Source organism: Nuphar pumila, chromosome 3 (assembly GCF_984573655.1).
Source record: "Nuphar pumila chromosome 3, dmNupPumi1.hap1.1, whole genome shotgun sequence".
Lineage (NCBI taxonomy): Eukaryota > Viridiplantae > Streptophyta > Magnoliopsida > Nymphaeales > Nymphaeaceae > Nuphar > Nuphar pumila.
Genome location: NC_143251.1, coordinates 63,792,465 through 63,817,374, shown reverse-complemented (window position 1 = coordinate 63,817,374; position 24,910 = coordinate 63,792,465).

The window sequence follows — 24,910 nt, the reverse complement described above, 5'->3', positions numbered from 1 at the left end:
ATCGAATCGACACGTCCGTGACAAAATTCTCCTCTCTTTTTCTCCAAAAAGAGAGACTCAGGTTTAGCCCTTACCTGAATGGGAAGTTGGAAATACTCCTCTCTTTCCCAAAGAGGAGGTGTTTGCAAAACGAAACTTTCGAAGAGAAATTAAGTTTTCGTCAAAACTCCCTATCTCTAGGCTTCTCTTATGGAAAGGTGGCCGAAAAACAAAGTTGAGAAAGTATCACAGACGAACGAGTCCATCACACTCTTCCTAGAAGAGGGTCCTCTGCGAAGGGGTTGGCCAAAGATGAGGAAAACGGGGGCCACCAAAAAAAATGAGCTTCCATCGAAGTTCTCCCTGGAAAAAGGGTTCTTTTGTGTAAAGTTGGTTGTTGTTTTGCAAACTGTTCGTGAAGAAAACGAGTCCCTTCAAACCCTCCCTGGAAGAGGGTTCTTGCGAACGAAAGATGGTCGCATGCGAAAGGAACGAGCTCCCTCGAACTCTCTTTGAAGAGGGTCCTTTGCAAGAGAAAAAGATTGATTTTTTGATAAAATGATAACCCGAAGGTTGAAATTGAGAATTTAAAGCTTGAATTATTGATGATTGGTTAGTACAAAGACTGAACCTGGAGGGCTAACTGATAAGTCAGCCTGACACTAGCACGAGCGCTAGATGTACCAGAACGATCACTGGATTTGAGGATGTACCAGTACGAGCACTGGATTTTGAAAATGCCCCAGTACGAGCGTTGGGTTTCGAAAATGCACACCAGTACAAGTACTGGGTTTTCGAAATTGCACACTGGCACGAGCACTTGGTTTTCTAACGGAGATTTGAGAAAGAGACTGACATTTGAAGATATTTGAGAAATTAAGCGAGAATGATTGTCGGCGTTTCAGAATTATCCCTTATCCTGAAGGGGAAGTTCAGGTTTTGTCCCTTAACCTGAAAGAGAAATGGCAAGGAGAACTTTTGGTCCAATACGAGCATTGGATCAACAGGGGAAATTTGAGTCGGAACTCGAGAATTCAAAAAAATAAGAATATACGAAAGCGAAAATCCAAGTCGGAACCCGGTTTTTCAAAAATAAAAGAATGAGTGAGAATCGAGTTTGAGAATTCGAATTCTCGACGCAACGATTGGTTCCAACACGAGCATTGGATCAAAAAGGAAGTCCAAGTCAGAACTCAAAGCTTCAGAAATAAAAATATACAAAAGGAAAAATCTGAGTCAGAACCCATTTTTTCAAAATAAAAGAATGAATGAGAATCGAGTTTGAGAACTCGAATTCTCGACGTAGCAATTTGTCCAATGTGAACATCGGGACCAAAAGGAAGCCCAAGTCGGAACTCGAAGCTTCAAAAATAAGAATATACAAAAGGGGAAAATCCGAGTCGGAACCCGGTTTTTTCAAAAATAAAAGAATGAATGAGAATCGAGTTTGAGAACTCGAATTCTCGACGTAGCAATTGGTTCAATACGAGCATTGGATCGAAAAGAAAATCCGAATCGGAACCCGAAACTTCAGAAATAAGAATATACAAAAGGGGAAAATCCGAGTCGGAACCCGGTTTTTTCAAAAAAAAAAGAATGAATGAGAATCGAGTTTGAGAACTCGAATTCTTGACGTAGCAATTGGTTCAATGTGAGCATTGGATCCAAAAGAAAATCCGAGTCGGAACCCAGAACTTCAGAAATAATAATATACAAAACGGAAAATCTGAGTCGGAACCGGGTTTTTCAAAAATAAAAGAATGAATGAGAATCGAGTTTGAGAACTCAAATTCTCTACGTAGCGATTGGTCCAACACGAGCATTGGATCCAAAAGGAAGTCCGAGTCGGAACCCGGAACTTCAAACGAAAGATAAAAGGGGGAAAACTCGAGTCGGGCCTCGAATCTTCCAAAAATAAAAATAAAATGAAAACAAAAACCTGAGTCGGAATTCAGACGGGAAGGAAGTAACTCCTATCCAAAAATCGGATTTTAGAAGGATTGACAAAAAGCATGAATAGATTCCGACGATGAGGATGGGAAACTTATTCAAGATCCTTGGCCCAGGGTGGCCTGAGACTTGAATTTTATTTAGGATGGTCTCCAGGATTTTCTTTTATCCTGAAGAGAATTTGACAAAGTCTAAAAAGATTGATAGAAATGGATAAAGGATAAAGGGATTGATAAAAGGAATAAATTAATGAAATTGACAATAAAGATTTAGTAGAAATTGACATAAGTTTGAGGGAAAAATTAATGATAGAAGAATTTAGGATTATCCCCTGTCTTGAAAGAAAATAAGGGGCCTTGCGGGACGAGGTTCAGGTTTTATCCCTTAACCTGAAAGGGAAATACCTCATTGAAATGAGGCATCAGGTTTATCCCTTAACCTGAAGGGGTTATTAAAATTTAGTAAAAATCGATAAAACTTGGTAAAACTTGACAAAAATTGATAAAATTGACAATAAATTGATGAAAACTTGATTAAATTGAAAAATGAAATGAATGCAATTTAATAAAGATAACAAGATTAACCGAGAAGTTGATAAGTTTTTTAGAAAAAGATTCGTCGGATCCTGCCTGCATATGATGAAAGAAGATAAGTATATATCTAAAGTAAAAATGCCCCAGTATAGGGGAGAAGAATGTGAGAATTCAATGGAAGGTTATTGCTTTATTGAAAAAGACTTTTGAAGAGTACAAAAGGCTAGGATGAACAATTCAAGTATAAAATCTCTTCAAATGTAGAGCATTGATAGGATCTGGCAGTTCCACCCTATCTGCGTTGATCAAACGATAAGAATTGCGAGGCAGCGCTTCCTTAACCACATAAGGGCCTTCCCAATTGGGTGACCACTTGCCCTTCGGCCGATGCTTGAGATGAGCTGTCGATCTGAGCACAAGATCATTGACTTAGAATCTTCTCTCAATAACTGATTTGGCGTAATGTCTGGCTATCCTTTGCCGATAAGCCTGAGCGTGCTTTGTTGCCTTGAGTCTTCTCTCGTCTAGCAGATCTAGCTGTACCAACCTCTGCTGCTGATATTGATCAAGCGAGAGTTCAATGAGCAACGCAAACTTGAGTGCGGGCTTCTGAACGTGGAGGGGTAATACTACCTCGGTCCCGTAGACGAGCTCTGAGGGAATAGAGTTGGTTGGGGTCCGAATGGTGGTTCGATATGCCCAGAGCGCATCATGCATCTTCTCGTGCCAATCGCGGCCCGTCTCCACAGTTCTTTCCAGAATGCGGATCAAAATCTTGTTGGTGCCCTCTGCCTGGCCATTTCCTTGAGGATAGTAAGGAGCTGAGAAATGGTGATGAATCCTGAACTTCGAGCAGAAGGTCTTCATCCTCTCATTCTTGAAGTGACTGCCATTGTCTGATACAATATCATGTGGGACGCCAAAGCAACAAAGAAAGTTCTTATGAATAAATGAAACCACATGTCGACCTTCTATTGTTCGCAGAGTCATGACCTCGACCCATTTGGTGAAGTATTCGTTAGCTGCGAGGAAATATCGGTGGCCATTAGATGCAGAAGGAGTGATCGGACCCACTACGTCGAAGGCCCGCATAAAAAAAGGCCAGGGAGAAACCACAGACTGCAAGTATGCGGCTGGCGCATGAATGGAAGGTGCGTGCATTTGGCATTTCACGCACTTTCTTATAAAATGATGGCAATCCTGCTGCATGGTTTTCCAATAATACCCTGCCCAGATGATTTGCTTGACGAGCGTTTGGTAGCCGACGTGACCACCACAAATTCTCTTGTGTGCCTCTCAGACAACTTCCATGGATTCACCCTTATCTAAGCATCTGGCGTACTCAGAACTGAATCCACAGCGGTAGAGAGTATCAGCGAGGATGAAATATTGGGCTGACATGCGTTGGATCGCACGTTGCTCCTTTCTTGACATTTTCGGTGGAAATTCGCCGGTTCCAATAAAGCTTTTGATGTCTTGGTACCAAGACTTCTTTTTATGAGCGGCTTGGTTCACTTGCTCAACTGGAATGTAGGCAGGTTGATCAAGTCTACCGATCTCGAAGGAACAACAGGATTCACTGTCTTTGAACGTCAAGATAGAGCCTAGGCAAGCTAGGCCATCTGCTATGTGATTGTAATCCCTTTTGACATGATTGAGCTGAAATTTCTCAAAGTTGCCTATGAGAGCTAAGACAATCTTCTAATAAAGAATCAACTTTGAATCCTTCACTTGCCATTCAACATTAACTTGGCTAACAACAAGCAATGAGTCGCCAAAGGCATGTACTCTTTTGACATTGAAATCTTGCAGCATTTTGAGGCCTTGTATTAGAGCTTCATACTCGGCCACATTGTGAGTACATTGAAAGTTGAGTTTGAGGGAATAAGGGATCATCTCATTCTCGGGGGTGATCAACAAGATCCCAATCCCTATACCAGACATGTTTCTGGCTCCATCAAAGAAAAGGGTCCAAACTGGGGACTCCTGAATACTGCAAATGCGATCATCGAGAAAATTATCTTCCGCTTTGATCTCTTCTGTCAACGAGAAATCTGCCAACTGATTTGCGATGGACTGACCCTTGACTGGCTTCTAAGAAACATACTCCAAGTCGTATTGCATCAGGAGGACTTGCCATTTTGCAATCCGTCCAGTAAGAAAAGGCTACTCAAGGATGTACTTGAGAGGATTGAGCCTTGATAAAATTTTGATTTCTGATGCCAACAGATAATGTCTCAGCTTCTGACACATCCATACTAAGGTGAGACATGTTTTTTCTATCTGAGAGTATCTCTTCTCATAGTCGATGAAAGTCTTGCTTATGTAGTAGATGGCATGCTCTATCTGGCTACCTTCCTTGTACTGCGCAAGAAATCCGCCACAAGCATTCTGGTTGACAGAAATATATAAGAGAAGTGACTTCCCTAGTTCTGGTGGATTGAGGAGATACTGCTTGATGCGCTCAAATGAAAGCTGACATTCTGGTCCCCACTCAAATTTCACTTCTTTTCTCAATAAGTGATTGAAGGGCTCGCATCTCATTGCCAAATTTGAGATGAAGCGTCGAATAGATTGAATGCAACCCTGAAGGCTTCACAATTCTTTGAGATTGGTGGGAGGCGGCATATCAATGATTGCCTTTGCCTTGGCAGGATCCACTTCTATGCCTTTCTTGCTGATTATGTAGCCTAATAGTTTGTCTGACTCTTCTCCGAAGACACATTTTTGTGGATTGAGTCTCAACTTGTACAGGATAAGTCTTTCAAAGACTTGGCCGAGAGCATCGAGATGATCCTCTGCTTCTTTGGATTTGACCAGAATGTCATCTACATAGGCATCCATGTTCTTGTGCATCTGGTCATGGAAAATAACCATCATTGCTCTCTGATAGGTCACCCCAGCATTCTTGAGCCCAAACGGCATGACTGTATAGCAAAATGTACCCCAAGGCATGGTAAATGAAGTTTTTGATTGGTCATGAGTGGCCAATTTGATTTGATTGTAACTTGAGTACAACAAACAACAACAACTACGCCTTCATCCCAAAACAATTGGGGTCAGCGATATGAACCAAAAAAGAAATTCATTTTGGGTCTTCCACATGAATCCTTTTCCTCCAATCATTTCTATCCAACGCCATGTCCTCGGTGAGGTTCAAAGCATTCATATCCTTTCCTATCATCTCCATCCACGTCTTCCTAGGCCTACCCCGACCTCTTTTAACTAATATATTTTCCCATTTCTCCAACCTTCTAACTGGAGCATCATTAGGCCTTCGCCGAATATGTCCAAACCACCGTAAACGATTCTCTCGCATCTTATTTTCAATGGGTGCAACACCTACCTTCTTACGTATCTCTTCGTTCTGAATCTTATCTTTTATTGTATTTCCACACATCCATCTAAGCATCCGCATCTCAGCTACACTCATTTTTTGAATATGATGTCTCTTGGCAGCCCAACATTCCGTACCATATAGTAAAGCGGGTCTAATAGTCGTCCTATAAAACTTTCCCTTCAACCGCAATGGCATTCTACGATCGCACAGCACTCCAGTAGCACTTTTCCATTTCATCCACCCAACCTTTATCCTATGATTTACATCTCCATCAATTTCTCCATACTTTTGAATGATGGATCCCAAATATTTGAAATAATAATTCACCGGTATATCTTGCTCACCAAGCTTCACTACACTCCCATCACTACTTCGTTGCTTACTAAACCGACATTCCATATATTCAGTCTTACTCTTACTCAACTTAAAACCTCTAGCTTCCAATGTCTGTCTCCATAATTCTAACTTAGCATTAACTCCAGCTCTAGACTCATCAATCAAAACAATATCATCAGCAAACAACATACACCACGGTACATTTTCTTGAATTGATCTCGTAAGCTCATCCATCACTATCGCAAATAGGAAAGGGCTTAAAGCAGATCCTTGATGTAACCCAACCGTTATCGGAAAATTGGTTGTCACCCCTCCACAAGTGCGGACATTGGTTACTACTCCTTCATACATATCTTTAATTATACTAATGTACTTGAGAGAAACACCTTTCTTCATCATTGTCCACCAGAGAACGTCCCTAGGTACTCTATCGTATGCCTTCTCTAAATCAATAAAAACCATATGCAAATCTTTGTTCCTCTCTCTATATCTTTCAATAAGTTGTCTAAGAAGATGTATAGCTTCCATAGTTGATCTTCCAGGCATAAAACCAAATTGATTCTCCGATATCATGACAACCTTCCTCAACCTAGACTCAATCACCCTCTCCCAAAGTTTCATAGTATGACTCATGAGTTTTATACCACGATAGTTTGTGCAATCTTGTATATCACCCTTATTCTTATATAAAGGCACCAAAGTACTCTTCCTCCACTCATTAGGCATCTTATTTGTTCGCCAAATCAAGTTAAAAAGATTTGTCAACCATTCTAAACCTTTCTCTCCCAAGCATTTCCAAGCCTCGATAGGTATACCATCTGGGCCAACTGCCCTTCTTGATTTCATTTTCTTCAAAGCCTCTGCAATTTCTTTCTTTTGAATCTTGCGCATGAAGTCACGATTTATCTCATGAAAAGGAATGGGGAAGTCTCCAAGATCTTGAGCATGACTATCATTAAATAGCTTATCAAAATAATCTTTCCATCTCTCCTTAATCTCCTCATCTTTGACTAAAACCCTTTGCGTTTCATCTTTGATACATCTAACCATACCCAAATCCTTCGATTTCCTATCTCTCATCTTTGCAAGCCTATAAATATCCTTCTCGCCTTCTTTGGTATCCAACTTGTCATAAACCTCCTTATATACCTTAGCCCTCGCGTTTCGAACAACTTTTTTAGCTTCCTTCTTTGCTATCATATACTTCTCCAAATTCTCATTATCACGACTCTTACTTAGATTTCTATAACACTCTCTTTTAACCTTAATAGCTAATTTGACATCCTCGTTCTACCATGATGTATCCTTACCTAGTGGTGCACCGCCTTTAGACTCACCCAATACCTCCTTAGCTACTTTTCTCATACCACCCGCTATCTTATTCCACATTGATTCTGAATCCTCCTCGAGACACCAATCAACTTCCTTAACTACCTGCTCTACAAACATTCCTTGTTTAGCTCCTTTCAGTGCCCACCACTTAATTCTAGGACCTATCCTATGTCTATCCCTTTTGTGGCATTGTCTAATTCTAAGATCTAAAATTAAGACTCTATGTTGTGTAGCTACACTTTCTCCTGGTATAACCTTACAATTGATGCAACAACCCCTATCTCTCTTTCTAAGTAGGAAAAAATCTATCTGACTCGTATTAACCCCACTTTTAAATGTTACTAGGTGAGACTCCCTCTTCCTAAACCAAGTGTTTGCTAAGATCATATCATAGGACAAACAAAAATCTAAAATCCTTTCTCCACTTTCATTTCTTTCTCCTATACCATAGCCTCCATGGATATTCTCAAATTCATCCCTACTAATGCCTACATGTCCATTAAGGTCACCGCCGATGAAAAGCTTTTCTCCATAAGATGTCTCTTGTACTACTCCATCTAAATCTTCCCAAAATTGATGCTTAATGGAATCATCTAAACCTACTTGAGGTGCATAAACACTAATAATATTAATAATATCCGTACCTAATACTAATTTAATAAGTAAAATTCTATCACCCTTCCTACGGACCTCAACTACATTATCTATAAACTGACGACTCATAGCAATCCCTACTCCATTCCTATTCCTATTTATTCCTGTATACCAAATCTTATATCCCCAAGGTTCTATCACTTTAGCTTTCTCACCTACCCATTTGGTCTCTTGAAGACATAAAATATCAATCTTTCTCCTACACATAACATCTACTAACTCTACCAACTTACCAGTTAAAGACCCTATGTTCCAAGTGGCTAACCTAATTTTATGGTCTTGGACTAACTTCTTTACCCCCACCCGTCCAACAAAGTGAGGGAACCCTTGCCTATTTGACACCACACCCGGGCGCCGGTGTGACGCGTCGCTTCTGGGCGACGACCTAGCAACCCTTGCACATTTATCACTGCCTCCGGGCCTAGAGAGTACAGCGCGTCGCTCAGTAGGGAACGCCCCAACGAAATTCTCATATTGGTTCATTTTCATAGGATATGACAAAGTTTTTATGCTGGCTGTCACAGGCCTACCGCAACCCTCCTCCTTTATCCGGGCTTGGGACCGGCAGTGTATAACTACACAGGCGGAGTTTTGATTGTAACTTGAGTATCCATCCATAAAGGAGAACATGGCATGACCTGTCGTGCTATTGATCAAAAGATCGATGTTGGGGAGTGGATAATCATCTTTCGGGGTTGCTTTGTTCAGATCCCTGAAATCAATTCAAATCCGGACTTTGCCATTCTTTTTGGGAACTGCTACGATGTTTGCCAACCAATCTGGATATTCAGTAGTCTGGATAAATCTTGCCTTTAGCAGCTCCTCAAGTCCTTCTTTAACTTGTGGTGCCACGCGGGGATCCATTTTCCTTAATTTCTGCTTGATTGGCTTGCAATCTGGCTTCAGCATGAGACGATGCTCGACCAACTTGGGGTCTAAGCCTGGCATATCCTCATAAGTCCAAGCAAAGACTTCCTGATGTTGTTTGAGAAAATGGACGAGCCTCTCCTTCTCATCTGAACTTAGGCTGGAACCAATTTTGAGGATCTTAGGATCATCTTCTGAGCCGATGTTGACATCCTCTGTCGGATCCTGAACCAATCGCGATGGTTCATCCTGCTTCTGAATACTGGCAAATTCTGGCAATTCTTGAATCGCTGAGTCGAACTGTGCTAACTCTTCTATCTAACCTTACCTTGCTCACTTCTTCCCCTGCCTTTGCCTTGCAGATTCTGGCCGGTTTGGATTTATTTTGAGAAAAGTTGATATTGATAATAAGCCTTTTGAGTGATTTAGGAGCCATGATTCCAACAATTCTGAAACCGCAAAGAAGGTTTTTGAGAAAAGGGTAAAAAATGTTCGAAAATAGCCTTTTGTACAGAAACAAAGAATGACAACATAGAAAAAGATATAAGCAAAGAATTTATTTATGCCAAGATGTGAATAGGAAATCAAAATTTCATTGATTGAGTAATCTTGATATTTACAGACAGTTGTTGATGAAGAAAGGAAAAACTGGGGTGGACTTGCCCCTACAAGACGACATAAGGAAAATAGGAAAAGAAAACAGAAAACAAAGGCATTGTCTTCATTCTGCTCCCTTGACAAAGGTGGTCTTTTTACCGGATGATTGACCAGTAAAACACAAGCCTGCACTGGTGACATGCCGAGCGAGGATGATCGGCTCCAGAATGCCCTCCCCATTCTTACCAAGGCCCCTAAAGGGCTGGTAGCCATGTTTCATCAGAAGGTCAAACCCTTTCTTAGTTTTTGAGAATTGAGGAAACAGAGGATGATCCTTGAATGAAGTGCAATCGGAGGCGCCCACCTAGCTTGAAGAAGCGAGGTCCCTGCCACTGGATTACTGCTGTCACGTTTTCTGTCGGCTGGACTTCTTTCAACTTCAATATGTCCAGGCTTTCACTCAAATTGATTTCATCGACTTCCCGGATGCTCGGGATGTCGGCAGTGAAAGTAGGACGGGGAATCATTGGTTGTGGGAGTCGCTCTTCCGGATCTTCTCCTAGGATCGTGGTAATCATGCCTCCCTTCGACCATTTGATGCATTGGTGAAGGGTTGAAGGAACAACATTGGCGTTGTGTATCCAAGTGCGCCTGAGCAAAAGGTTGTATGTGGGCGGCACATTGACCACATGGAAGAGCACGGTGTGCACCGAGTAGTTGATAAAGATTTCAACAAAAATCTTCCCTCTGGTTGTCTGTCCGTGGTTATCGAAACCGTAGATTGTTATGGGATCTGGGGTGTATTCTTCTTCTTTCAGGCCCAAGGCCTTGGCTGTCATCTCTGGACAGATATTTAGGCTGCTGCCTCCGTCAACCAGCACATGAGGGACTATCATACCCCTGGTCCGCACCACTATGTAGAGAGCGTTGTTGTGGAAAGAATGAGGCTTCGACAAATCCTCATCAGAAAATGTGATTGGTGCATTCGTCATAGCCTGATTGACGATTTGAGCCATGTCCTGCGGAGTGGTGCTAGGTTTGACCTTGATCTTCCTTAGCAGGTCTTCTAGCACTTGCTGGTGTTCAGGCGAAGCGTGGGTCAAGTCCAGGATAGAAATGTTTGATAGAGCAGTAATTGGTTTCTGTATTGACCCTGAGGTTTCTCCCTTTTTCGAAGCTGCCTTGATGAAGCACTTCGGAATCCTAGGAATTTGCTTGGCAATCTCTGCCGTTACCTTTGTTGGCTCCTTGGTTGGCTTTTTGTTGCTGGAAAATGCAGTAATATCCACCCTCTTCGCAGAAGACTGCGCTTGTAAAGTTGTCAAAAAAAAATTCATAGTGATTCAATCATGCATATATGTGTTCCAAAGCTGTAAAAAAAAATTCATAGTCATTCAATCATGCATATGTGTGTTCTGAGGTTGACAAAAAGATTTCATAGTGATTAAATCATTCATATATGTGTTCTAAGGCTGCCAAAAGATTTTATTTTTATTCAATCATGCATATATGTGTTCTAAGGTTGTGAAAAAATTTTCATAGAGATTCAATCATGCATACATGTGTTCTAACGCTTTCAAAAAAAATTCATAGTGATTCAATCATGCTTATATGTGTTCTAAGGCAGTCAAAAAAAATTTCTTAGTGATTCAATAATGCATATATGTGTTCTAATTTTATAAAACAAAATACGTAGTGATTCAAGCATGATTATTTTTGTTCTAAGGCTGTCAAAAAAAATTTCATAGTGATTCAATCTTGCATACATGTGTTCTAAGGCCGTCAAAAAAATTTCATAGCGATTCAATCATCCATATATGTGTACTAAAGCTGTCAAAAAAATTGATAGCGATTCAACCATGCATATATGTGTTATACGGCTGTAAAAAAAATCATAGTGATTCAATCAAGCAAGCATGTGTTTGAAAGCTGTCAAAAAAATTCATAGTGATTCAATAATGCATTTGTATGTTCTAAGGCTGTCAAAAAATTTTATAATGATTCAATCATGTATATATGTGTTCTATAAATGTCAAAAAAAATTCTTCGTGATTCAATCATGCATATATGAGTTCTAAAGCTGTCAAAAAAATTTATAGTGATTCAATCATGCATATATCTGTTTGAGAGCTGTCAAAAAAAATTTGTAGTGATTCAATCTTGCATATATGTGTTCTAAGGCTTTCAAAAAAAGTTCACAGTGATTCAACCTTGCATATATGTGTTGTAAAGCTGTCAAAAAAATTTATAGTGATTCAATCATGCATATATGTGTTCTAAAGCTGTCAAAAAAAATTCATAGTGATTCAATCATGAATATATGCATTATAAGGCTCTCAAAAAAATTTTATAGGGATTCAATCATGCATATATGTGTTCTAATGCTGTTAAAAAAAATTATAGTCATTCAATCAAGCATATATGTGTTCTAAAGCAGTCCAAAAAAAATTCATAGTGATTCAATCTTGCATATATATAGTCTAAAGCTGTAAAAAAAAATTTATAGTGATTCAATCATGCATATATGTGTTCTAAAGCTGTCAAAAAACTTTCATAGTGATTCAATCATGCATATATGTGTTCTAAAGCTGTCAAAAAATTTTCATAGTGATTCAATCATGCATATATGTGTTCTAAGGCAGTCAAAAAAAATTCTTACTGATTAAATCATGCATATATGTGTTCTAAGGATGTCAAAAAAAATTCATAGTGATTCAATAATGCACATATGTGTTCTAAATATGTCAACATAATTTTATAGTGATTCAATCATGCATATATGTGTTATAAAGCTGTCACAAAAATTTCATTGTGATTGAATGATGCATATATGTGTTCTAAAGTAGTAAAAAAAAATTCATAGTGATTCAATATTGCATATATGTGTTCTATGGCTGTCAAAATTTTTTTATAGTGATTCCATCATGCAGATATGTATTCTAAGGCTGTCAAAAAAATTTCTTATTGATTCAATCATGCATATATGTGTTCTAGGGTTGTCAAAACAATTTCATAGTGATTCAATCATGCATATATCAGTTTTAAGTCTATTAAAAAAATTTCATAGTGATTCAATCATGCATATGTGTTCTAAAGCTATCAAAATTTTTTTATAGTGATTCAATAATGCATGTATGTGTTCTACGGCTATCAAAAAAAAATTCATAGCAATCCAATCATGCATATATGTGTTCTAAGGCTGTCAAAAAGATTTCAAAGTGGTTAAATCATGCATATATGTGTTCTAAGGTTGTCAAAAAGATTTCATAGTGATTCAATCTTGAATATATGTGTTTCAAGGATGTCAAAAAAAATTATAGTGATTCAATCATGCATATTTGTGTTCTGAAGCAAACAAAAAAAATTCATAGTGATTCAATCATGCATATATATTTGTTCTAAAGCTATCAAAAAAAATTCATAGTGATTCAATCATGTATATACGAGTTCTAAGGCTGTAAAAAAATTGCATAGTGATTCAATCATGCATATATGTGTTCTAAAGGAGTCAAAAAAATTCATAGTGATTCAATCATGCATATATGTGCTCTAAGGCTGTCAAAAAAGTTTCATAGTGAATCAATCATGCATATATGTGTTCTAAAGCTGTCAAAGAAAAATCATAGTCATTCAATCATGCAAATATGTGTTCGAAGGCTGTCAAAAAGATTTCTTAGTGATTAAATCAAGCATATAAGTGTTTTAACGCAGTCAAAAAAATTTGATAGTGATTCAATCATGCATATATGTGTTCTATGGCTATAAAAAAAAATTCATTGTGATTCAATCATGAATATATGTGTTGTAAAGCTATCAAAAAAAAAATCATAGTGATTGAATCATGCATATATGAGTTCTAAGGCTGTCAAAAAAAATTTATTGTTATTCAATCATGCATATATGTGTTCTAAATCTATCCAAAAATTTCATAGTGATTCAATCATGCATATATGTGTTCTAAAGCTGTGAAAAAAAATTTACAGTGATTAAATCATACGCATATGTGTTCTAAGGATGTCAAAAAAAATACATAATGATTCAATCATGCATATATGTGTTCTAAAGCTCACAAAAAAATTTATAGTGATTCAATAATGCATATATGTGTTCTAAATATGTCAAAATAATTGTATAGTGATTCAATAATCCATATATGTGTTCTAAAGCTGTCACAAAAATTTTATAGTGATTCAATTATGCATATATTTGTTCTAAAGCTGTTAAAAAAATTCATAGTGGTTCAATATTGCATATATGAGTTCTATGGCTGTCAAAAAAAATTCATAGTGATTCAATCATGCATATATGTATTCTAAGGCTGTCAAAAAATTTTCTTAGTGATTGAATCTTGGATATATGTGTTCTAAGGCTGTCAAAAAAATTACATGGTGATTCAATCATGGATATATGTGTTCTAAAGTTGTCAAAATTTTTTTATAGAGATTCAATCATTCATATATATGTTGTAAGGTTGTCAAAAAAAATTCATATTGACTCAATCATGCATATATGAGTTTTAAGGTTATCAACAAAATTTCATAGTGATATCATGCATATATGTGTTCTATAGGTATCAAATTTTTTTTATAGTGATTCAATCATGCATGTATGTCTTCTAAGGCTGTCAAAAAAAATTTCATTGCAATCCAATCAAGCATATATCTGCTCTAAGGTTGTCAAAAAAAGTTCATAGTGATTCAATCATGCATATATGCTTTTTAAGGTTGTTAAAAAATTTTCATAGTGATTTAATCATGTATATATGTGTTCTAAAAGAGTCAGAAAAATTCATAGTGATTCAATCATGCATATATGTGCTCTAAGGCTGTCAAAAAACTTTCATAGTGATTCAATCATGCATATGTGTTCTAAAGCTGTAAAAAAAAATTCATAGTCATTCAATCATGCATATATGTGTTCTAAGGTTGTCAAAAAGATTTCTTAGTGATTAAATCATGCATATATGTGTTTTAACGCAGTCAAACAAATTTCATTGTGATTCAATCAGGCAAATATGTGTTCTATGGCTATAAAAAAAATTTCATTGTGATTCAATCATGCATATATGTGTTGTAAAGCTATAAAAAAAAATTCATTGGAATTCAATCAAGCATATATGTGTTTTAAAGCTATCAAAAAAATTTCATAGTGATTCAATCATGCATATACGAGTTCTAAGGCAGTCCAAAAAAATTTATTGTGATTTAATCATGCATATATGTGTTCTAAAGCTGTCAAAAAAATTTCATAGTGATTCAATCATGCATATATGTGTTCTAAAGCTGTCAAAAAAATTTTATAGTGATTAAATCCTACATATATGTGTTCTAAGGATGTCAAAAAAATTTCATAATGATTCAATCATTCATATATGTGTTCTAAAGCTCACAAAAAAAATTATAGTGATTCAATAATGCATATATGTGTTCTAAATATGTCAAAATAAATTTATAGTGATTCAGTCATCGATATATGTGTTCTAAAGTTGTCACAAAAATTTTATAGTGATTCAATGATGCATATATGTCTTCTAAATCAATAAAAAAAATGCATAGTGGTTCAATATTGCATATATGTGTTCTATGGCTGTAAAAAAAAATTCATAGTGATTCAATCATGCATATATGTATTCTAAGGCTGTCAAAAAATTTTCTTAGTGATTCAATATTGGATATATGTGTTCTAAGGCTGTCAAAAAAATTACATGGTCATTCAATCAAGGATATATGTGTTCTAAAGTTGTCAAATTTTTTTTATAGAGATTCAATCAAGCATATATGTGTTGTAAGGCTGTCAAAAAAATTTTATAGTGATTCAATCATGCATATATGAGTTTTAAGGTTATCAACAAAAATTCATAGTGATTCAATCATGCATATATGTGTTTTCTAGCTATCAAAATTTTTTTATGGTGATTCAATCATGCATGTATGTCTTCTACGGCTATAAAAAAAAATTTCATTGCAATCCAATCACGCATATATGTGCTCTAAGGTTGTCAAAAAAAGTTCATAGTGATTCAATCATGCATATATGCTTTTTAAGGTTGTTAAAAAATTTTCATAGTGATTCAATCATGTATATATGTGTTCTAAAGCTATAAAAAAAAATCATAGTCATTCAATCATACATATATGTGTTTTAAGCCTGTCAAAAAGATTTCATAGTGATTAAATCATATGTATATGTGTTTTAAGGCTGTCAAAAAGATTTCATAGTGATTCAATCATGCATATATGTGTTCTAAGGATGTCAAAAAAAAATATTATCTTGATTCAATCATGCATATATGTGTTCTGAAGCAAACAAAAAAAATTCGTAGTGATTCAATCATGCAAATATGGGTTCTAAAGATGCCAAAAAAAATTCTCAGTGATTAAATCATGCATGTAAGTGTTCTAAGGCTGTCAAAAAAAATTTAATAGTGATTTAATCTTGCATATATGTGTTCTAAGGCTGTCAAAAAAATTTGATCGTGATTCAATCATCCATATATTTGTTCTAAAGCTGTCAAAAAAAATTCATAGTGATTCAATCATGCATGTATGTGTTCTAAGGCTGTCAAAAAAAATGCATAGTGATTCAATCATGCATATATGTGTTCTAAAGGTGTCAAAAAAATTTCATTGTGATTCAATGATGCATATATCAGTTCTAAGGCTGTCAAAAAAATTTCACAGTGATTCAATCAAGCATATATGTGTTCTAACGCCATCAAAAAAAATTTATAGTGATTCAATCATGAATATATGTGTTCTAAGGCTATAAAAAAAAATTCATTGTGATTCAATCATGCATATATGTGTTGAAAAGCTAGCAAAAAAAATTCATTGGGATTCAATCAAGCATATATGTGTTCTAAAGCTGTCAAAAAAAATTCATAGTGATTCAATCATGTATATATAAGTTCTTAGGCTGTCAAAAACATTTCATTGTGATTCAATCTAGCATATATGTGTTCTAAAGCTGGAAATTTTTTTTTATAGTGATTCAATCATGCATACATGTGTTCTAAAGATGTGATAAAAATTTCATAATGATTCAATCATGCATATATGTGTTCTAAGGCTGTCAAATTTTTTTTATAGTGATTCAATCATGCATATATGTGTACAAAAGCTGTGAAAAAAAATTCATAGAGATTCAATCATGCATATATATGTTCTAAAGACGCCAAAAAAAAATTCTTGCTGATTCTATCATGCATATATGTGTTTTGAAGCTGTCAAAAAAACTGCATATTGATTCAATCATGCGTGTATGTGTTCTAAAGTTGCCAAAAAAATTTCAAGGCATTTCAATACTGCTTATGTGTGTTATAAAGCTGTCAAGAAAATTTCATTGTGATTCAATCATGCATATAAAGGAGTCAAAAAAATTCATAGTGATTCAATCATGCATATATGTGCTCTAAGGCTGTCAAAAAAGTTTCATAGTGATTCAATCATGCATATATGTGTTCTAAAGCTGTCAAAGAAAAATCATAGTCATTCAATCATGCATATATGTGTTCTGAGGCTGTCAAAAAGATTTCTTAGTGATTAAATCAAGCATATAAGTGTTTTAACGCAGTCAAAAAAATTTGATAGTGATTCAATCATGCATATATGTGTTCTATCGCTATAAAAAAAAATTCATTGTGATTCAATCATGAATATATGTGTTGTAAAGCTATAAAAAAAAATTCATTGGGATTTAATCAAGCATGTATGTGTTTTAAAGCTGTCAAAAAAATTTCATAGTGATTCAATCATGCATATATGAGTTCTAAGGCTGTCAAAAAAATTTTATTGTGATTCAATCATGCATATATGTGTTCTAAATCTGTCCAAAAATTTCATAGTGACTCAATCATGCATATATGTGTTCTAAAGCTGTGAAAAAAAATTTATAGTGATTAAATCATACACATATGTGTTCTAAGGATGTCAAAAAAAATACATAATGATTCAATCATGCATATATGTGTTCTAAAGCTCACAAAATTTTTTTATAGTGATTCAATAATGCATATATGTGTTCTAAATATGTCAAAATAATTTTATAGTGATTCAATAATCCATATATGTGTTCTAAAGCTGTCACAAAAATTTTATAGTGATTCAATTATTCATATATTTGTTCTAAAGCAGTTAAAAAAATTCATAGTGGTTCAATATTGCATATTTGAGTTCTATGGCTGTCAAAAAAAAATTATAGTGATTCAATCATGCATATTTGTGTTCTAAGGCTGTCAAAAAAATTTCTTAGTGATTCAATATTGATATGTGTTCTAAGGCTGTCAAAAAAATTACATGGTGATTCAATCATGGATATATGTGTTCTAAAGTTGTCAAATTTTTTTTATAGAGATTCAATCATTCATATGTGTTGTAAGGTTGTCAAAAAAACTTCATAGTGACTCAATCATGCATATATGAGTTTTAAGGTTATTAATAAAATTTCATAGTGATATCATGCATATATGTGTTCTATAGGTATCAAATTTTTTTTATAGTGATTCAATCATGCATATATGTCTTCTAAGGCTGTCAAAAAAAACTTCATTGCAATCCAATCATGCATATATGTGCTCTAAGGTTGTCAAAAAAAGTTCATAGTGATTCAATCATGCATATATGCTTTTTAAAGTTGTTAAAAAAATTTCATAGTGATTCAATCATGTATATATGTGTTCTAAAGGAGTCAAAAAAATTCAGAGTGATTCAATCATGCATGTATGTGCTCTAAGGCTGTCAAAAAACTTTCATAGTGATTCAATCATGCATATATGTGTTCTAAAGCTGTCAAAAAAAATTCATAGTCATTCAATCATGCATATATGTGTTCTAAGGCTGTCAAAAAGATTTCTTAGTGATTAAATCATGCATATATGTGTTTTAACGCAGTCAAACAAATTTCATTATGATTCAATCATGCATATATGTGTTCTATGGCTATAAAAAAAAATTCATTGTGATTCAATCATGCATATATGTGTTGTAAAGCTATCAAAAAAAATTCATTGGAATTCAATCAAGCATATATGTGTTTTAAAGCTGTCAAAAAAATTTCATAGTGATTCAATCATGCATATACGAGTTCTAAGGCAGTCCAAAAAATTTTATTGTGATTTAATCATGCATATATGTGTTCTGAAGTTGTCAAAAAAAATTCATAGTGATTCAATCATGCATATATGTGTTCTAAAGCTGTCAAAAAAATTTTATAGTGATTAAATCATACATATATGTGTTCTAAGGATGTCAAAAAAATTTCATAATGATTCAATCATGCATATATGTGTTCTAAAGCTCACAAAAAAATTTATAGTGATTCAATAATGCATATATGTGTTCTAAATATGTCAAAATAAATTTATAGTGATTCAGTAATCGATATATGTGTTCTAAAGTTGTCACAAAAATTTTATAGTGATTCAATGTTGCATATATGTATTCTAAATCAGTAAAAAACATTCATAGTGGTTCAATATTGCATATATATGTTCTATGGCTGTAAAAAAAAATTCATAGTTATTCAATCATGCATATATATATTCTAAGGCTGTCAAAAAATTTTCTTAGTGATTCAATCTTGGATATATGTGTTCTAAGGCTGTCAAAAAAATTACATGGTGATTCAATCAAGGATATATGTGTTCTAAAGTTGTCAAATTTTTTTTATAGAGATTCAATCAAGCATATATGTGTTGTAAGGTTGTCAAAAAAATTTCATAGTGATTCAATCATGCATATATGAGTTTTAAGGTTATCAACAAAACTTCATAGTGATTAAATCATGCATATATGTGTTTTCTAGCTATCAAATTTTTTTTATGGTGATTCAATCATGCATGTATGTCTTCTACGGCTGTCAAAAAAAATTTCATTGCAATCCAATCATGCATATATGTGCTCTAAGGTTGTCAAAAAAAGTTCATAGTGACTCAATCATGCATATATGCTTTTTAAGGTTGTGAAAAAATTTTCATAGTGATTCAATCATGTATATATGTGTTCTAAAGCTATAAAAAAAATCATAGTCATTCAATCATACATATATGTGTTTTAAGCCTGTCAAAAAGATTTCATAGTGATTAAATCATATGTATATGTGTTCTAAGGCTGTCAAAAAGATTTTATAGTGATTCAATCATGCATATATAGGTTATAAGGATGTCAAAAAAAATATTATAGTGATTCAATCATGCATATATGTGTTCTGAAGCTAACAAAAAAAATTCGTAGTGATTCAATCATGCAAATATGGGTTCTAAAGATGCCAAAAAAATTTATTAGTGATTCAATCATGCATGTATGTGTTCTAAGGCTGTCAAAAAAAATTTAATAGTGATTTAATCTTGCATATATGTGTTCTAAGGCTGTTAAAAAAAATTTATTGTGATTCAATCATCCATATATGTGTTCAAAAGCTGTCAAAAAAATGTCATAGTGATTTAATCATGCATACATGGGTTCTAAAGATGCCAAAAAAAATTCATAGTGATTCAATCAATCATATATGTGTTCTAAGGCTGTCAAATTTTTTTTGTAGTGATTCAATCTTGCATAAATGTATGCTAAAGCTGTCAAAAAAATTTATAGTGATTCAATCATGCATACATGTGCCCTAAGGCTGTTAAAAAATTTTCATAGCGATTTATTCATGCATATATGTATTCTGACATGATAAAAAAAATCATAGTGATTCAATCTTGCATATATGTGTTCTATGGCTGTCAAAAAAATTTCATAGTGATTCAATCATGGATATATGTGTTATAAGGCTGTAAAAAAAAATCATAGTGATTTAATCATGAATATATGTGGTCTAATGCTGTCAAAAAAATTTCATTGTGATTCAGTCATGATTATATGTGTTATAAAGCTGTCAAGAAAAGTTAATAGTGATTCAATCATGCATATATGTGTATTAAAGCTGTCAAAAAAATTTCATAGTTATTCATTCATGCATATATATATTTTGAAGCTATGAAAAAAAACATATAGTGATTCGATAATGCATATATGTGTTCTACCGCGATAAAAAAAAATCATAGTGATTCAATCTTGCATATAAGTGTTCTAAGGCTGCCAAAAAAAATTTATTGTGATTCAATCATGCATTTATGTGTTCTGAAGCTGTCAAAAAAAATTTGTAGTTATTCAATCATGCATATATATATTCTAAAGCTGTGAAAAAAAACATATAGTGATTCGATAATGCATATATGTGTTCTACCGCGATAAAAAAAATTCATAGTGATTCAATCTTGCATATATGTGTTCTAAGGCTGTCAAAATTTTTTTATTGTGATTCAATCATGCATTTATGTGTTCTAAAGCTGTCAAAAATTTTATAGCGATTCAATCTTGCATATATATATTATAAAGCTGTAAAAAAAAAACCATAGTGATTTAATCGTGCATATATGTGTTCTACAACTGACAAAAAAAGTTCATAAACATTCAATCATGCATGTGTGTGTTCTAAAGTATTCATAAAATTGTCACAGTGATTTAATTAAGCATATAGATGTTCTAAGGTTGTCAAAAAAATTTCATAGTGATTCAATAATGCATATATGTGTTGTAAGGTTGTCAAAAAATTTTTAATAGAAATTCAATCATATATATATATTTGTTCTAAAGCTGTCAAAAAAAATCATAGTGATTTAATAATGCATATATGTGTTCTAATGCAGTAAAAAAAAATTTATAGTGATTCAATCATGCATATATGTGTTTTAAGATGTCAAAAAAATTCATAGTGGTTCAATCATCCATATATGTCTTCTATGGATGTCAAAAAAAATTCATAGTGAGTTAATCATGCATATATGTGTTCCAACGCTATCAAAAAAATTTCATAGAGATTCGATGATGCGTATATGTGTTCTAAGGCTGTCAAAAAAAATTTTATTTTGATTCAATCATGCATATATGTGTTCTAAAGCTGTAAAAAAAAATCATAGTTATTCGATTATGCAAATATGTGTTCTAAATCTGTCAAAAAAACTTCATAGTGACTCAGTCATGCATATATGTGTTCTAAGGTTGTCAAAAAAAAATCACTAGCAATTCAATCATCCATATATGTGTTCTAAAGGCTATCAAAAAATTTCATAGTGACAAAATCATGCATTTGTGTTCTAAAGCTAAAGAAAAAAGTTTATATTCAATCGTGCATATATGAGTTCTAAGGCTGTCAAAAAAAATTAATTGTGATTCAATCATGCATATATGTGTTCTAAAGCTGTCAAAAAAAATTCACAGTGATTCAATCATGCACATATTTGTTCTAAAGCTGTAAAAAAACATTTATAGTGATTCGATAATGCATATACGTGTTCTAAGGCTGCCAATTATGCATATATGTGTACTAAAGCAGTCAAATAAAATTCATAGTGATTCAATCATGCATATATGTATTTTAAAGCCGTCAAATTTTTTTTATAGTGATTCAATCACATATATATGTGTTTTAAATCTGTCAAAAAAAATTTATAGTGATACGATAATGCATATACGTGTTCTAAGGCGGTAAAAAAAAATCATAGTGATTCAATCATGCATATATGTGTATTAAAGCTGTCAAAAAAATTTCATAGTTATTCATTCATGCATATATATATTTTGAAGCTATGAAAAAAAACATATAGTGATTCGATAATGCATATATGTGTTCTACCGCGATAAAAAAAAATCATAGTGATTCAATCTTGCATATATGTGTTCTAAGGCTGCCAAAAAAAAATTATTGTGATTCAATCATGCATTTATGTGTTCTGAAGCTGTCAAAAAAAATTTGTAGTTATTCAATCATGCATATATATATTCTAAAGCTGTGAAAAAAAACATATAGTGATTCGATAATGCATATATGTGTTCTACCGCGATAAAAAAAATTCATAGTGATTCAATCTTGCATATATGTGTTCTAAGGCTGTCAAAAAAATTTTATTGTGATTCAATCATGCATTTATGTGTTCTAAAGCTGTCAAAAATTTTATAGCGATTCAATCCTGCATATATATATTATAAAGCTGTAAAAAAAAAACCATAGTGATTTAATCGTGCATATATGTGTTCTAAAACTGACAAAAAAAGTTCATAAACATTCAATCATGCATGTGTGTGTTCTAAAGTATTCATAAAATTGTCACAGTGATTTAATTAAGCATATAGATGTTCTAAGGTTGTCAAAAAAATTTCATAGTGATTCAATCATGCATATATGTGTTGTAAGGTTGTCAAAAAAATTTTAATAGAAATTCAATCATATATATATATGTGTTCTAAAGCTGTCAAAAAAAATCATAGTGATTTAATAATGCATATATGTGTTCTAATGCAGTCAAAAAAATTTCATAGTGATTCAATCATGCATATATGTGTTTTAAGATGTCAAAAAAATTCATAGTGGTTCAATCATCCATATATGTCTTCTATGGATGTCAAAAAAAATTCATAGTGAGTTAATCATGCATATATGTGTTCCAACGCTATCAAAAAAATTTCATAGAGATTCGATGATGCGTATATGTGTTCTAAGGCTGTCAAAAAAAAATTTATTTTGATTCAATCATGCATATATGTGTTCTAAAGCTGTAAAAAAAAATCATAGTTATTCGATTATGCAAATATGTGTTCTAAATCTGTCAAAAAAATTTCATAGTGACTCAGTCATGCATATATGTGTTCTAAGGTTGTCAAAAAAAAATCACTAGCAATTCAATCATCCATATATGTGTTCTAAAGGCTATCAAAAAATTTCATAGTGACAAAATCATGCATTTGTGTTCTAAAGCTAAAGAAAAAAGTTTATATTCAATCGTGCATATATGAGTTCTAAGGCTGTCAAAAAAAATTAATTGTGATTCAATCATGCATATATGTGTTCTAAAGCTGTCAAAAAAAATTCACAGTGATTCAATCATGCACATATTTGTTCTAAAGCTGTAAAAAAACATTTATAGTGATTCGATAATGCATATACGTGTTCTAAGGCTGCCAATTATGCATATATGTGTACTAAAGCAGTCAAATAAAATTCATAGTGATTCACTCATGCATATATGTATTTTAAAGCCGTCAAAATTTTTTTATAGTGATTCAATCACATATATATGTGTTTTAAATCTGTCAAAAAAATTTTATAGTGATACGATAATGCATATACGTGTTCTAAGGCGGTAAAAAAAAATCATAGTGATTCAATCATGCATGTATGTGCTCTAAGGCTGTCAAATAAATTTCGTAGTGATTTAATGATGTAAATATGTGTTCTAAAATAGTAAAAAAAAATTATAGTGATTAAATCATACATATATGTGTTCTAAGGCTATAAAAAAAAAATCATTGTGATTCAATCATGCATATATGTGTTCTATGGATGTAAAAAAAATTGTAGTGATTCAATCATACATATATGTGTTCTAAAGCTGTCAAAAAATTTTCATAGTGATTCAATCATGCATATATATGTTCTAAAGCAGTCAAAAATTTCATAGTGATTCAATCTTGCATATATGTGTTCTATGAGTGTCAAAAAAAAAATCATAGTGACTAAATCAGGCATATATGTGTTCTAACGCTATCAAAAAAATTTGATAGTCATTCAATCATGCATATATGTGTTCTAAGGCTGTCAAAAAAAAATTATTGTTATTCAATCATGCATATATGTGTGTGAAAGCGATCAGAAAATTTTCATAGTTATTCAATCATGCAAATATGTGTTCCAAAGCTGTCAAAAAAAATCATAGAGATTCAATCATGAATATATGTGTTCTAAGGCAGTAAAAAACAATTCATAGAGATTAAATCTAGCATATATGTGTTCTAAGGCCATCAAACAAATTTCATAGTGATTCAATCACGTATATATATGTTCTAAAGCTATCAAAAAAACTTTATAGTGATTCAATCATGTATGTGTACTGAGGATGTAAAAAAAATTCATAGTGATTCAATCATGCATATATGTGTTCTAAAGGTGACAAAAAAGTTCATAGTGATTCAATCATGCATATATATGTTCTAAAGTTGTAAAAAAATGTCACAGTGATTCAATCATGCATATATATGTTCTAAAGCTATCAAAAAAAATTTATAGTGATCCAATCATGATTATATGTGTTCTAAGGCTGTCAAAAAAAAAATCATAGTCATTCAATCGTTCATATACGTGTTCTAAAGCTGTCAAAAAAAAATTATAGTGATTTAAACATGCATATATGTGTTCTAAGGCTGTCAAAAAAATTCATAGTGATTCAATCATGCATATATCTGTTCTAAAGCTGCAAAAAAAATTTCATGGTGATTCAATCATTCATATA